This window comes from Typopeltis vanoorti, chromosome 8 (assembly GCF_054136105.1).
Source record: "Typopeltis vanoorti isolate ZY-2024b chromosome 8, IOZ_Tvanoo_1.0, whole genome shotgun sequence".
Lineage (NCBI taxonomy): Eukaryota > Metazoa > Arthropoda > Arachnida > Uropygi > Thelyphonidae > Typopeltis > Typopeltis vanoorti.
In genome coordinates, this window is record NC_143556.1 from 376,528 (window position 1) to 393,690 (window position 17,163).

General features: G+C 35.4%; 1 long non-coding RNA gene across 1 annotated transcript in view; it reads right to left on the reverse strand.

The window, feature by feature from the left end:
* Nucleotides 1–15,968, reverse strand: part of LOC150103666 (uncharacterized) — an 84,069-nt gene extending 68,101 nt beyond the window's left edge. Inside the window, exons 1-2 of the long non-coding RNA XR_016548712.1 lie at nucleotides 15,834–15,968; nucleotides 1,617–1,802 (exon numbers count right to left, since the gene is read on the reverse strand). This is a non-coding gene — a long non-coding RNA (uncharacterized LOC150103666). The remainder of the gene's footprint in view (nucleotides 1–1,616; nucleotides 1,803–15,833) is intronic.
* Nucleotides 15,969–17,163: the final 1,195 nt, after the last annotated feature.

The window sequence follows — 17,163 nt, forward strand, 5'->3', positions numbered from 1 at the left end:
TCTGTATACCTGGCTAGGTCTTTGTTTTTGTACATTCTTCTTGTATCAATAAGAGAAAGAATCTATTCTGTCATCCATTCCTGTTGTTTTATATCATTGACATAACCTACTTCTTCAATATTTGTTGTTACGATGGCATTCTTTAAGCTATTCCAAAGAGATTCCACACTTGTATTTTCTTCTATGTTAATCTGTTGTAATCGCAGGTTAAGCTGTGTCTTGGCACTTTTATTTATGTTTGGGTCTTTCAGTTTTTCTAATCAATTTTCTTTTTCTTCTTTTGCGATTTTTTAGCTGATTTTAATCTAAGACGTACTTCTGCAACTATGGGATTGTGGTCTGATGAGATATCTGCTCCAGGATAAGTCTTTGCACTCTTTATACTACTGTGGAATCTTTTATTTATCAGTATATAATCAATTTGATTTCTGACAATGTTATGTTCGTTATCTTGAGGCGATTTCCAAGTGTACAGTCTTCTGGGTGGAAGTTTAAACCAGGTATTTGCTATTGTTAGATCTTCTTCCTGAGAGAACTGGACTAGGCGATCTCCTCTGTCATTTCTGGTGCCTAAGCCATGTTCGCCAACAATTTTTCCATCACCCCCTCTTCCTACTTTTGCATTGAAGTCACCCATCACTATATTTATATCATGTTTCTTTGTTAGGTTTTTAATCTCTTTTAGGTGTTCATAAAACTCTTCAACATCTTCACTTTTGTCAGCTGTGGGTGCATAAGCTTGGATGATATTTATGTTAACGGGGTTTCCCTTAAGTTGTAACAGCATTATCCTTTCAGAAAATGGAATCCAATTTAGTACTGATTTATTGATTTCTTCATCTACTATTACAGCTACACCATGTCGATGTTTGTTCTCATCATTCCCAGAGTAATACTTGTTGTATTATCATGTTGACACTTTCCAGATCCTGGCCATCTTGTCTCGCAAATTCCCAAAATCCGGATGCCCAGCCTCTTCATTTCTCTTGTGGAATTTCTTAATTTGCCAGCTTCATACAGAGTTCTGACATTCCAAGTTGTAATTTTAAAAGTATTACAATTTTAAAAGTAAGGACACAGTATACAGGATGAAGTTACTTCAGAAGATGGAATGAACACAAGAAGAGTATTGTATTAGACAACATTACTCCTATTCTTATAAGAACAGAAAAAAGTGGAAGAATAATAAGTGGCTGATTAAAAATATTATTTGCACTGAAAAAATTATTTATATATGTACGTTTGGGAAACATTTGCTATATGTTGCAAATAGTTCATTACACAAAGCAGCACATTAGCCTATAATTCATTTCAAATTGCTGACTTCAAACTTGGATATGTTGGATATCAGGGAAACAGGTTAATATATTTACATGAAATAAAAAAGCGACCACTAAATGACTAAACTAATTTTAACTTACACATTTTAGTGAGGTGTGGTTAAAATTAAAACAACTCCAAGGACAACAGATGAGAAAATAAAATTACAGGAGTGAACACATAGCTCTAATGACAAAATCTTTACAATATACAAAACTTCAAGAAATTTCAACACTAGTGTGTTAAAATGTTCTCTCAAAGTTATCAAAATTTATTTTGAATTAAGTTGTGCTTACCCTTACATGTCCTGTTCAAAAAATGATCAAACATATTGATGGGAAGCATGAGCTTCAAACGTAGCATACAACAGAGATGTTGCCTGCGTAACAGATGTAACTTCATTAATGTGGGTTAGTAATGAATTTTTCCAAAAGCACACTACACTTAGGTGGATCCAGTGGACAATGAAGAGGCTAAAAACTCTGAAAAACAGATGGAAAAAGCCTTGTCTAAGAACTTCAAGTTCATGGGTAGAATTCTAAAAGATTAATAAAAGTTGAATTTAATTTTCATTGCTTAGTAATTACAAGCCAAGAATTTGTGAAATAATTATCAAAAAGAAGCAATGCATAAAAAATAAAATTTTGTTCACCAATTTATTTGTCTGGCTGTCATGTAACAGACAACTTTTAATTCAGCGAATGTTTCAAACTAAAATAGTATGAAACTATAATTAAATACAACAAATGATGCATATTATTATTACAGGCAACTCCAAGGAGCCCTTAGACTCATTGTGGAAGACCCTAAACATCATGTCAAGAACAAGTATCAGCACCTGCACAGTATCTATCATACTTTGCTCTGAATTCATTTACAGTCATGGCACCCACAACAAACTCAGGTAGCTTATTCCACTCGTTCAACACTCTTGAAGTAAAAATCCTAGTTCTAACACCCTTGCTAACTATACTCTTGCTGAGTTTCCATGGATGGCCCCTAGTTCTCCCACCAGACCTGTTCTAAAAATTTTCTCTCAATTAATCCTGTAAAAACCCTTCAGTAATTTGAATGTTTCAATCATATCACCCCTTTTCTGCCTATCAACTAATTTCTGTAACCCAGAGATCTTCAACCTGTTCTTGTAAAGTTATTATTATTATCCAGAACCTCTCACGATGAGTCTTTTTTTTAAAAAAAAGACTTTCAGGAATCACAAAGTTTATCATACCACTGCTTGAACCCATTGACAATTCCCACTCCAACCACTCTCTCTCAGGCAATGCATTCCAAGGTTCAACCAACCACCCTCCACACAAAGAAACTACTCCTCACCATCTTGTGCACAGCCTCCTTTTGTAACTTCCAGGGATGGCCCCCTTGTCATCTCTCCTTCCTGCCGTTCCACGAAGTGAAAGAACTTTCCAATGTCTACCCTGTAGCTGCCTATCAACATTTTAAAAGTCCCGTTCATATCATCTCTCCTTCTATCCACCAAACTGCAGTCCACATTCTCTCAGTCGATCCTCATTACTCATATTGTACAGTCCTGAAAATATCTTTGTTATCTGCCACTGTACCTTTCCAAAGTCAATTTATCCCTTTCAAATCCTGGAGACCAAATCTGAGAACAATAGTCTAAGTGTGGTCTCACCAGGGTTTTATACAATGGAATGATAACTCTTATCTTTGCAGGTCAGCATCCTTCTCAGTATTGCAGCAATCCTCTGAATTACCCTCACCACCTTTGCAATATGCCCTCTGAACTACATTTTTCTATCAATCATCATCCCCAGATCTCTGGTCTCCCCTACCTCCTCCAATCGAGTATGCATCCCCCCATTGATGGATCCCAACCCTCAAGACTTTACATTTGCTGTATTGAACCGAAACCCGCATTCATTTGCCCATCTATCTAGTTTATTCAAATCCTCTTGCAGGGTGCCACAATTGCACTATTACTGATAACCCATTCATTTATTAAGTTATTCAGAAAGTTCATTCCATAGACCACCTATCATCTTCATCACTCGCCTCTGGATCCAACATACCTCCACCCCATCAAGAAGAAAACCTTGTGCCCAGATCTGGGCACAGTAGTCAAGTTGGGGGTCTTATCAAGGCTCAATAAAGAGATACAATAACCTGCATGTCTCTGCTCGTTAAAGTATTCTTCGGTAACCAAGTGATCTGATGAGCTGATTTAGTCCCTTCTTCAATGTGCCCCCTAAACTTCAACTCCCTATCCACCAACACTCCCAGAGTGCTGAATGGAGACCACCAGAAGTGGGGCATCCGAAAAAAAGTCGCTTGCAAAAGTCAAAAGTAAAGACAATGCTGATTTGCTGCTACGATTCCAAGGGCATTATACAAAGAATTCATTCCCCCTGGCCAAATAGTCAATGATGAGTTTTATCTCGAAGTACTGAAGCAATTGATAGTGAGAATTTGTTGCGTACAGCATGAATATCGTGACGACCGACCGTTCAAAACACACTGTCACTCTTGGCACTATAACTCGGCTTCTAATGATACAAATATCATAAACATTTGACACAATACTAATGAAGGTTGCCGATTTCGACAGCAAAAAGATACAACAGGCAGGGCCGCTACCTTTTTCTATTTTCGAAAAGTTCGGTTTCTTTTTTGGACAGAGGGTGTATATCGTTCATGAACAAACTAAATAGCAGTGGTCCAAGAACAGAACCCTGTGGCACACTAGTCATTCTTTTGGACTACTCCAGAATAAACTACTCTCTGATATCTCTCTATCAACCACACTCCTATGCACCTTACCAACCCTATATGATACAGTTTACTGATTCCATGAGGTATCCTGTCAAAGGCCGTAGCAAGGTCGAGCAGTATCACTGTAAACCCATTACCCTTATCCAGTTTAGCTGCCACTTTGTTATAAAACGTGAGTAAGTTACTGAGGCATGATCTACCTTTCACAAAACCATGCTATCCCCCAAACCGTATCCCATTATTATGATTATTATTTGTACACCTCCAAGGAGTCTGAAGACTCATCACGGGAGAACACCGACTATTATACAACTGTCTCAACCAATACACCGAACCTCTACTACTAATCATCTCCACCAACGTCATCTATCCCCCACCTCCACCACAACTAGTATTTTTTGTCTGTAAATTCCATGTGTTCTGAAGGGCTGATTTGTCTGTATGCAGGATAAAAAACACGAGTTTCTAGGAGGAAACCCTGCTACTTCCATATGAGATCGACTCACTCACCATTAAGACTTCAATTGAAAATTGTCAACATAAAGATTCCTCCCATCATGACAAGAATTGAATTTACGCCTATTCAAATGAAGGGCACAATGTACCGTCATTCTTCCAATTGTGCTACAGAGGTGCTATCTATTCATTCCTGTATTTTGCTCTTGACTAATTTCTCCAAAACCGTGACAATGATTCCTGATATACTGATCAGTCAGTAATTTGCAACAGCAGTCATGGAACCTCCTATATGCAGTGGAACTATATTCCCCTCTTTCCACCCCCCCTCAGGACTAACCCAGACCTGAGACTCAAATTAAACAAAGTGGTTAAAGGCACTGATAATTCTTTTGCCACTTCACATAAGACACGAGCTGGTATACCATCCAATCCCACAGATGTATTCACATTAAGGTTTGTAATACACTATTCACCTCCATGTCATTCATCTCAATTCATGTATAAGCTATTAGTTCCCTCATTCCTGCAATATCACCACCTGGATGATATACTTTTGCAAAGTGCTCACTTAGTAATTCTACTATTTTAACTGATTTAGTCACCTCCCTACCATCGGCATTCCTTAAAATTATTCTGCCATATACATTTTTTCTTTTACTTGCAGTATATCGAATGAACTGTTTGGGATTCTCTTTACCTTGCATAGCTAATTTCCTTTCATAATCTGCATTTGCTTTTCTTACCACACTAGTTACCCCTCTGGCCTGTGATTTATACTGTCCGTGTGCCTGCAGGTCACATTTCTCCTTAAATTCCTCCACAGTTGTTTCTTTTTTTTGCAGCTCAAGCTTAATGGTGTTATTCATCCATTTAATGCCCACTTGATTTCTATCCAGACTCCATGCACAGGCCAGAAGGGTAACTAGTGTGGTAAGAAAAACAAAAGCAGATTATGAAAGGAAATTAGCAATGCAAGCTAAAGAGAATCCCAAACAGTTCCTTTGATATGCTGCAAGTAAATTCACTATGCATATACATAGAGAGATATGCAGTCAGCCATTACCTTCTTCAAATGCTCCTTTACCACTTCCCATTCAGCACTATCAACATCTGGCCCTTGCAGTTTTACATGCCATGGCACTGAACCAAGCAATCTCCTAAGCTAGTCATACTTACCAGCCTGGTAATTCCACATGTACCCTGTCTTAATTTAAAATTCCACACATTTAGCCACCTCCCAGGTCAAGATGATCACTCTCACCAATTGGTGGCAACATCGTCATATTCATTACAGTCAAATTCTCAGATGCAATTACTAGGTCAATCACTCTCGAACCCCTAGTATATTCCATTACATGCTATCTCAGGTAGTTATCCCTATGTAACTGCATAAAATCCATTTCCTTCCTCCCATGTGTCCACTCCTCCTTCCATTCAGTGTTACCATAGTTGTATTCCCACATAATAGTTACTTGTCCTCCACTTGATGAGTCTATTTGCCTATGCATACTACCTCCATCATTTATTCCATCATCTGGTCTACAGCAACACCCAACTGTACATTTTGTTCTGCTGGCCTCAATCTCACCAAATAGCGCCTCAAATGTGCTATTTTCACTATTCTGCAGTTGAACTTCTATTCTCTTCGGCTGCAATTCATCTGCTATCATCAATAACTCCTCTCCTATTCTTTTCTCTCTGTCCCTCCTGAACATACTTTACCGTTCGCATTCTATCCCACTAACTATATCATCTTCTGTCAGCCATGTCTCACTAATATACAGAAGCATTTCAGCAAACATATATAAAAACATTCAATAGACAAAATCACTGTGTTATATGACACGCCAATTTTTCTTTTCATTCCTTTCTCTTATTATCCCTCCTTAACTTTTCTCAGTATACCAGATTAGTCAATCATATTCATTCAATTCTCTCCCTAAAAGAAAACAAAATTTTAATCTTAAGATGTGACTTCTTGATATAGGAATAGGAAGAGTTTTAAAACAAAATTTTAATTATGGCATTTTATTTGGTAAAGGAAACAGTAATATATAAGTAACAAAAACTGAAGGAAGTCATGAATTATTAAACATTTTTATGAACAAAAAACACAGCAGCCAACTTGCAACTAAATTCACTGTCTTTCTTAGCATGGAAAGATAAAGTCAGGTACTTTAAAATTATAGCTTGAATTGTATTTACACTGAAACTGCATGGCATAAATAAAATTACAGCATGGGAAAAAATTAGACGTGCTGGTTGTTAAGTATGCAGAAATTGTTCACAAGACTTACATTCCTGAATGTGTCTAACTAATCAATACCAGGAAGGATAGAGAATCATTACATAGTATTTCTTGGATCATCTGTTTATTTCTAACCCAGTAGCAGCTCCATTGGTCTGAACACCTGTCTTTTATATAGCTATTTTGACTAATTTATCACTTATTCTACAAATATTTATTCAGTTGAATTGATTGAAATGTTCCTAATAGAACATTTTTCTAAAGAGCACTGTGATAGCTTATATCTTTGATTTAAACAATGACTGAATTAAACTGAACAGCATCATACAGCCTTAAAACAAAAATAATTTCAACATTCAACCAAAGCCAACCAACAACATTCAACCAAAGCCTACTAGATTTGGTGGTCTTCAGTAATCCCCTCTATGGGAAATATTATTGTATCAATCTATTAATTCATAATTTATTTTATTATTTTTAAACTGGTTGTTGTCTTTCTTAATCTTTGGTGGTGCTTTTTAAAATGCTATTAGTATTTTAATTGTGCTCAATTTTCATTGTACTGAATATGCCTTCAAACATCAAGTGTATATCATCACTATAAATTATCCAGCAATGTCTATCTAGTATAGCAATGACAAAACCCACAAATTACCCATACTTTGTCTTAAATCAGTAAATTTCTTGCATCCTATATCATTGCTTTGCTGCATCCCCAGGAGTAGATGAATATATGTGCTTCCAGAAATGTCTCTGAATATTTGTTTTCATTGGAAGAGCAAGAGTGCTTACAACAGGAAAAAACATGGAGAGAAGCAACCCTGGGGTAAGGTGGTACAACACCAGGATTGTTGTACCACCTTACCCCAGTCCTGAAGATACTTTCAGGTGCAAACTTTGTTTGCTCACACTTGGATAAAGGATTAAACTAATTTTATTATACTCTAACCAAGTGAAAAATAAACTTTCAACTGGTTAAAGTCAGCTGAATAAATTTATATGGAATAAGAAAGAAATTAGTCAAAACACTAAATTAGCTGTATACAAGACTGCTCAAACCAATTTTAACTTATGGATTTGAGAACTGGGTTAGAAATAATGATTTCTAACATAAAAATTGATACTGCTGATGCATGCCTTCAGGAAGATTTGAATAGACTTTTTTATTTGGACAAAGGAGTTTATGCCACGAGGAAGTGCAAGGTGTTGCACCTTGGACCGCAGAAATATAATGCTGTGTACTATATCAATGGTGCCGTACTGCAGGAAGTGGATGAATTTAGATATTTGGAGGTGATGGTTGACAGTGAAATGAAGGGAATATGTTGCAAAGGCTGTACACCATAGTGCTTCTAAGATAAGAAGTACTCTAACATGTAGGAATAAATGTGTGCTTCAATCTGGTCCCCTTGTTTTCAGTGTGATGTGAAGACATCATTGAGAGTCCAGAGGTGAGTGACAAAGGCAATATCAGGACTTTGAACTGCTGGCTATGGAGAGAGAGGTTGAAAAAGGTGACGGTAGAGTTTGGTGCATAGAAAGAGGTGATATGATAGACATTTAAGCTAGTGATAGGATTTTATCACATCAATCCAGATGAATAACGAGGATATATGAAAGAACTTGCCATTGTTAGCATTCAAGAATGTGATAATAAAGCTCGGGGAGGGGGTATGGTCACTTAAACAGAATGAGAAAGGAAAGATTATCAAAACAAGTGTTCTCTGCCAGGTTAACAGGAAAAAGACCAGAAGGCCAAGATGTAGATGGATTGATAGAGTACAAAAGCACCTTAAAAGACAGAAATATAAGATCTGATATCAGTCTTGACAGATAATAGATTAATTTGGAGAAAATTATTTATCAGATGTAAGTAATGGTGTAACTTTTTCATCTAGTAATATCATAATTATCCTTCACAACCCCTGAAAGTATATATAATATCATCAAGACTTTGATGATATTAAAAACACAGGGTGACAATATCATTGGCTGAGTGGTTATTGTCTCTGCTCTCCAACTAGCAGGCTGCAGGTTGAAATACCACTATGTTTGTGATTATCTTTAGGTGAAAGATGAATTTCATTATCTGATATGACACTACAACCCCACTTATTAGAGACATGAAAGTGGTTTAAAAGTTTCAATATTTGTATCTGGAGTAAGGTGTCAGATATACAAATAAATGTATATAAAACAAATAAACAAATGTATAAAAAAATATACGAAACTGATAAATTATTATTATATGGTATCTCCCTGGAGTACAGAGACTCATCATGGGAGTCCCACAAGACTGTCAAAAACATAAAACCTATCACATTTTTCTTTACACTCATTCACTATTAGAAAACTCAACTAATTGGAAATCCATTCACCACTCTCCCTGCAAAATATCTAGCCTGCACACCCTTGCCAACCAAACACACAACTGCCACGGATTTCCTGTCACTTTATCATAAATTACTAAAACACGGATTTACCTTTCACAAAGCTGCTACCCACTACACAGCATCAGATCTCTATTAACCAACTGTTGAATTTTGCCATTAACCAACTTTTTCCAATACTTTAACAAACATTCCAGAGATATGAATTGGGCTGTAGTTTGCTACTTTATCTCAGAGCGACCTTTTTGTAGTGGAACGCTCTTTCCACTCCATTTGAAACTTTGCGAACTATGAATTAGATTGAAAAACTTCATCCGAGGCAATGGCAATTCTCTTGCACATTCACATAAAAAAAAAAGAAAATACTTAGCCCACACATGGACACTCCAGGTTTTCCAATTCTCACATGCTCTGGGATTTGGCTTTTTTTATGGGGGGGGAGAAGAATGAGTATTGATGTTTTACCAACTCTGTCAGGATATTTTCTTCCAACTCTGTTGCCAGATTTTTTCAGTTGCTTTTTTTCACTACTTTGTCCCCAGCTGCTCTCAACGATCCCACTGACACTTCATCAGCTCAAGGAGATTTTCTTTTTGGCAACTGTTCCATTTTTCATATCACCTTACTTTGCATTATCATAGGTAACTTAACCAATTTTCTAATTTTAAATTCGTTTCGATATTAATATATTTCTTGCACAAATCCTCACCCATATTTCATCTTTGTTTCACTTCTTCTATCAAACGTTTTCTCTTATTACTTTTTTAGTATTCCTAATCTAGGGTTAAACTTTCCTGTAACCTCATTTATTGTTGTAAACAGATCTCTTGATCTGCCTATAATGTTACTTTCTTCAATTTCCTTGCACTTTTGTTTAAATGTTTTTCTTTATGTTCCTGGTCTGTCTCTGAAAATCTGCATTCAACTGTCTACCCCTTTCTTTCTCTAACATTTCATTTTTCTTTTCTTTTTTTTTGCTGCTATCTGAATATCTTCTTCTGTCAGACATTTACATTGTTTCATCTTGTTGATTTAATCAGCTTCTTTCGATTTCTATTATTATTGTTTCTTCCCACTGTTCTAATTCTCTTCCTCATTCAAATTTTGTATCTTTATTTTCAACATCTACTTTCAATGTTTCATTTATATGATTTAAATAAAATCCAATAGTCACTGGCTTCTTCTTGACAAAAAAAACTCATCCTTTTCTGCTTTTTCTCTCACTTTTGCATTTCATACCAAACAGAAATCAATAGAATATCTCTATTATCTATAGCATACACTAACTGTTGCAATCTACTGTAAAATTCTTCTACCTCTTGTTCACTTGCATCTACAGTGAGTGCATATACTTGTATGAGTGAGACATACACTCATGCATCTATACAATATGCATCTATTCTGATTTGGATTATTCTGTCACATACAAGGTTAAATCCTAAAATGTAGTTTTCAGTATTCTCTTTTCTAACTATAAATGCCACTTCATTTCTTCTGAAATGTTCATGTCTAGAGTAGTAAATCCTAAAGTCATCAGTATTGAAGTAACCCATTCTTGTTTATCTAAGCTCATTATTTTCTAAAATCTTAATCTGAGTTGTTCTAATTTTTTCTCTTTTACCAGTACCAGTTTTCCTTGATTTATATTACTTCTTACATTCCATGATCCTATTTTATGTCAGTCAGTAAAGTGGAGACAATTTCTTCTGAAATTAACTGTACTGGAGAATAAACTTCCTGAAGGCTTTGATCCAACTTTCATTTCATTGGAAGTTTCACTCTGATGTTCCCAATAACTGTTTTGATGCCTTCTGACCTCAAAAATTTCCTGGGGGACCCATATGAATAATTTAAGCCTGTGTTCATTAGATGTTCTTGGAAAAATATGTAGACATGGTTTGCCATTGCCTGCTATGTTTCCAGTGCATGCCTGTGTGGCATCACAGAATCCTACTAGAGAAATTTTCACTTCTCCAGAGAGCAAAGTCATCTCCAAAGTTCATATCCACCACCACACTAAAGTGGTGTGCATCTCACCTGACGAGGAATTATTTCTTAGCAGCAGCTGTATAAATTCTATTTTCTTTTCTCCCTTTGACCATTCCTTTTTCCAATCTGTGTCCAATTATTATACAGGTACCTCTGGAGTCAGAAAACTTATCATGGGAGACAAACTCTGGCCTTCATACACACAATACCTAACATACATTTCCTTATCCTCATTCATAGTCAGGGCACTCACAGCTACTTCTTGAAATCCATTTCACAAATTCGCACCTCTCCAAGCAAACATCTAGTCTACACATGCTTGCTAATGACACTCTTAAACAAATTGGAGAGATTATCTCCAGTTCTCTATTCGCCATGTACTAAAAAATTCTTTTCTGTCATGTCAATCTTTTCTGTCAATCAGCAATATCAAAATGTGAGAAATGATAACAGATCCAAGAGTACACAGAGGATCTGAAATAGAATTAGATCTAAAATAGAATTATCTCTTAATAGAAAAAATAAAATGGGAGCCAAGATGGAAAACAACAAAAAAAAGCACAAGGAATATAGAAATTTTGAAGTTAAGTGTCATCCAAAAGTCTAACTTCAAAGTTAGACTTTTGGATGACAATAGCATTAATGATGTGCAATTTAAAACTTATGAATGGTTTATTTCTGGAATTTTCCATTTAATATTTCTAGGATCAGAGTTGACCACAGGTAACCAAAACTGGAGAAAGGGAATCTGCAGATAAGGTGGGGGGGGTAGTACTGTAAAAACCAGGCAAAGAGGGGGAAGGGGCATTGCAATACTATTTGTTTGTTTTTCTTTAGATGTAAAGCATCATGCAGATGTTTACTATGAAACAGTCTTATCTTGATGGGGAAAAAATCCATTTCTTTTAGCCAAGAGATTAGATCTAAAATAGAATTATCTCTTAATAGAAAAAATAAAATGGGAGCCAAGATGGAAAACAACAAAAAAAAGCACAAGGAATATAGAAATTTTGAAGTTAAGTGTCATCCAAAAGTCTAACTTCAAAGTTAGACTTTTGGATGACAATAGCATTAATGATGTTGAATTTAAAACTTATGAATGGTTGATTTCTGGAATTTTCCATTTAATATTTCTAGGATCAGAGTTGACCACAGGTAACTAAAACTGGAGAAAGGGAATCTGCAGATATGGTGGGGGGGTAGTACTGTAAAAACTAGGCAAAGAGGGGGAAGGGGCATTGCAATACTATTTGTTTGTTTTTCTTTAGATGTAAAGCATCATGCAGATGTTTACTATGAAACAGTCTTATCTTGATGGGGAAAAAATCCATTTCTTTTAGCCAAGAGGTAACTTTTTTTTTCAATAATTTAAGAACTTTTGTTTGATATTGATCTTTAATTTGGTAAGCATAACTCTCATTTAGAAAGAGCATTTTTGTTGTATTCAGTATGATTTTGTATTCTGTACAAAACCATCAGTCAAGCCATATTTACATATGGTGCCCAGACGTGGAACATTACTCAACAAGCAGTTAATATCATCAACAGCTTTGGGACAACATGCCTTCAAACATTACTAGAAAATATATGGCAGGATAGCATTCCTAATCCTTTCATCTTTGAAGAAAGCCATCAAAGACATCTAACGGAAACAAAAAAAAGGCAGTTGAGGTAGTTAAGACACTAACTTGGACATCCACCTTTACCCACATTCAGTACTTTGGATCCAAAAGGCCAGTATTATTGAAGCCGAGAATAATATTACTATTATTATTATATATGCACGTATCGCCAATGAGTCCATAGACTCATTGCGAGAGGTTCATTTTAAAAACATTAATCAGCAATTGGCAATGGCTGTCATATTTTGCACTGAAATTATTCACCAACAAAGCGCGCACACACAACTGACTAGCAATCTATTCCATTCACTCACCAAATAAACAGCTGCAAAAACCTACAAACCACACCTGCAAAAAACTCAGGCAACCAAATCTGTGCACAATAATCCAGATGAGACCTTATCAAAACCTTATAAAGAGGAATAATAACCTTTTTATCCTTGCATTTCAGGATATTTCTCAATATCTAGGTAATTCTATGAACTATTTTAGCCACTTTTGCAATACACCCATTCAATTTCAACTCCCTATCCAGCAATATCCACAAGGCTCTGGCTTCATCAAGTTCTTGGAGTATGGTACCATCAATATGATATAGAACTGGTAATCTTTTCATTCCAAAATGCATAACCTTACACTTTTTCACATTAAATTGGCATCCATTCTGCTTTGCCCATACTACCAGTCTATTTAAATCATCCTGGAAAATATCAACATAAACATCAAAATATCAGCTCTACTTAATTTTGCATAATCTGAAAACAGCTACTCCCTCTCAGCTTATTTCCTATATCATTAATGAACAAATTAAATAGTAGTGGTCGAAGTAGAGAGTTCAGTGGCACACCACTAGTCAATGTCCTTCTACAGGAGTGCATAACCTGCATAAACTACCACCTGATATTGTCATCAACTACTCTCTTATCTATACCCATTTGATGTAACATATGAATGAAATATACTATCAAATGCCTTTGATAATTCCAGTGTCATACAGTTAGTATGATCATATAGCCCACCTGTCACCTTATTACAAAAAACAAATGTGTTACTGAACATTACCTATCCTTCAAAGCCAATCTCCCCTCCCCGTACAAAAACCCATTCCTATATTTTGTCTTTGACCTACTTCTCCTATACTTTGACCACCACTCCTGAAATATTAATTGGCCTATGCAATGGAACTAATTTTACTTCGTTCCATCCCTGTGGAATTCCACATCAGCTGGGACTCTGATTAAAAATCTAATCAAAGGGACTAACATTCCCCTATCACATTCTCGTAATAAATGAGCAATAGCTGTACTGACATTTTTCTTTAAGATCCAATTAAATTAAACCCAATCATGATTGTGTAAGATCCAATGTAACTCGACTCCCTCTGTCCTTATTTCCATCTTAAATCCTGACATATGTATTACTGTAATATCATCACATGGATGATATACTATTGCAAAATGATTATTCAATAATTCAACTAGTTTGTCTGCTTCCACTTCTACACCATCTACATTCTTCAAAATAATTTTACTGTGGTCATTCTTTCTTTTGCTTGCCACATACTGACAGCTCTTTTGGATTACTCTTAGCTTGCTCAGCTGATCTCCTCTCATACTCCAATTTGGCCTTCCTTACTAGTCACTCTTCTGGCTTGTGCTTTATGCTGCTTGTAGGCTGGTTGGTCACCTCTATGACCAACTATCTCTTCCATATGCTTCTCTGTCTTTTTAATGCCTGCTTAATGCTATAACTTGTCCATTTCATTTCTAGTTTATAACTTCTCTTAACTCTTGCAATTAGCTACTTCTTCCTTCAAACACCCCTTTACCACCTGCACTGCACTGCTAACATCTTTTCCTTGCAATATATCCTCCTATTGTACTGCTTAAAGCAATTTTCTAAGTTTCTTGGAATTCCCAGCTTTTAATTCTACATCAAACCCTTCTTTACTGAAAATTCCACATGCTTAGCCACTTCCTAGATTACAACTGAATGATTACTCTCGTTAACTGCACAGGTAATTATCTGCTGCCTTAGGTAATTATCCCTGAGAAGCTGCACAAATTCCAATACCTTTTGCCCATATGACCTTTCTGCCTTCCAATCTATATCCACATAATTAAAGTTATCCACCTTTTACTTATTGAATTTACTTGCCAATACATACCACCCACATCATCCTTTGCATTTCCTGGCCTATAACAGGAGCTGCCAACCAAATACTTTCTCACATTACCTTGCATCTCACATATTTGTATCTCCAGAAGGATCATCCATATGCTGTTACAGAACACTGAATATTAGAAAATTATTTCTGAGTAACACTAGTGTTTGTATATGAATGAGGAGGGACACATTAGTTGATGGCTGTTTAAGTTGTGAACTTGGGTCTTTATTCTATTGTGAACAACATTGCCTCATTAATATCCCAAAACTTTTTTGTTGATAGAAAATCTATGAATCTTGAGTTCACTTATGTGTGGAAAGGCTCATGTGTTCACAGTACAGGTTATTCATTTTCATGTTATTGATGATACAAAATGATATAAAAATAACATTTATAATCATTTGCTGATATTTCGCTGGCATTATATCCAGTTTCTTCATAGCACAAAACATCTTGCCACAGTACATGAAATACCAATTTGAACTTTAGGACTAATTAGGACTTTAGTTACTTGTGAAATCTGTTACAAAACTATTCCCAATGTTATACCAAATTGTTATTTTATGAACTGTTTTCGTGCTCTGAAGATGCTCGATGTTACACCAGCTAAATATCAGCAAAGAAGATAATAAATATTTCCTTATCATTTTATGTTGTATCTAATCAACCTGTATGTGTTAAGTTAGGGTTAGCTACAAGAACAAAATTTCGAAAACTTCTATTAGGCAATCCTTTAAAAAAACGTAGCTTCATAGAACTGATTTCTCTAAAGAATTCTTTAAAATACAATTACTCTAAAACGCTAATCACCATAATCAAATGTTTGGCTAATAGCATGCTGGTATAGTTAGGCCTATCAACGTTACATATTCAGACAACTTTCTTACCTTTTAGCAGTCATGAAAAACTCATTGCACCACATACAGAAATCGCTACAGTTGGAAAATAAGAGAAAAAAATATTTTATAAGTCAACAATGAATCATTCCAAATTGCACACAAAACTACTACAGAAAAACTTATCGACATCCTGCATAGCACAATATGTACATGAAAAACTACCCAGTATTTCAGTTTTCAGTGTACAGAGCCCTCTCGCGATCAAGCTTTGTAAAAAATATATTAATTAAAATAACAATAATCACAGAAAAAACAGCAGCTGAATTAATTTATTCTTCTTATTTATTTTTTTTTTTGATTTTTTATTATTATTATGTGACACCTCCAGGGAGTCGAAAGATGCATCGAGGCAGAGTGTGCCAACAGCATCGAACGATTGAATCCCTTCCAACTACTAATCGCGCTCAAACTTGCTTAAATTTTTGCGAGCCCATAGTAGCAGAGACTACCAATTGAGCCACCTTTGCTGGCAATTAGCAAGACAGTCATTCAAATATGAACTCCAACACAAGAACTGGCTGCAAAATAAAAAAATTTTATATATCAAGGTTTGGTGAATTTTCTTACTTGTTTCTGTTGTCTGAATATGTAACGTTGTTAGTTGAAGGTCAGAGCATTAACTTATAACATGTTTGTTTGTCTGGTACATATGGAATTATTTTCTACGTTTATAGTCAGTCCATAATTGTTTGTGTCCAAGTTAAACCTAGTCTAAAACTGAGGGAAATATTACCCAGGTATTAAATACATCGTTTGTTGTTAATTGTCCTGTTGTTTTATATCATACCGTTAACACATTGCTAAATAATTTCCACCACACCTAAGCTTGTCCACAAGATTGAAATGTACTCATGACTACATTCATTTAGGATTTTTATTTCTACCAGTATTCTGATAACTGAGTTTCTTTAAACAACTTTCAAAGTAATTATTCCAGATTACCAGAATATATATGATCCAGATTTCTGCAATCTTTAACATCTCTAAATCCCCCTTACATTTTAGTCATATTCAGTAACACACATAATATTTTGACATTTTCTTGATAGTAATATTTTATATTCTTCCCCAAACTCTTTCGTTTAGTCAATTTTGTGTACATTGTTTGCAGTGGCAGGTTACCCAACAGGTGCACTAGGTGCGTGCCTAGGGCCTTTTCATCTCGAGGGGCTTAAAAAATTACATAGCAAAAAGATAATATTCCTCGAAAAATTTAGTGAACGTTTATATTTATTTATTTATTATCTAATATATTTTTAGATAACTAATATTTATTTTATATTTTATTTTTATTGCATATAGGAAAAAAATTAGGAAC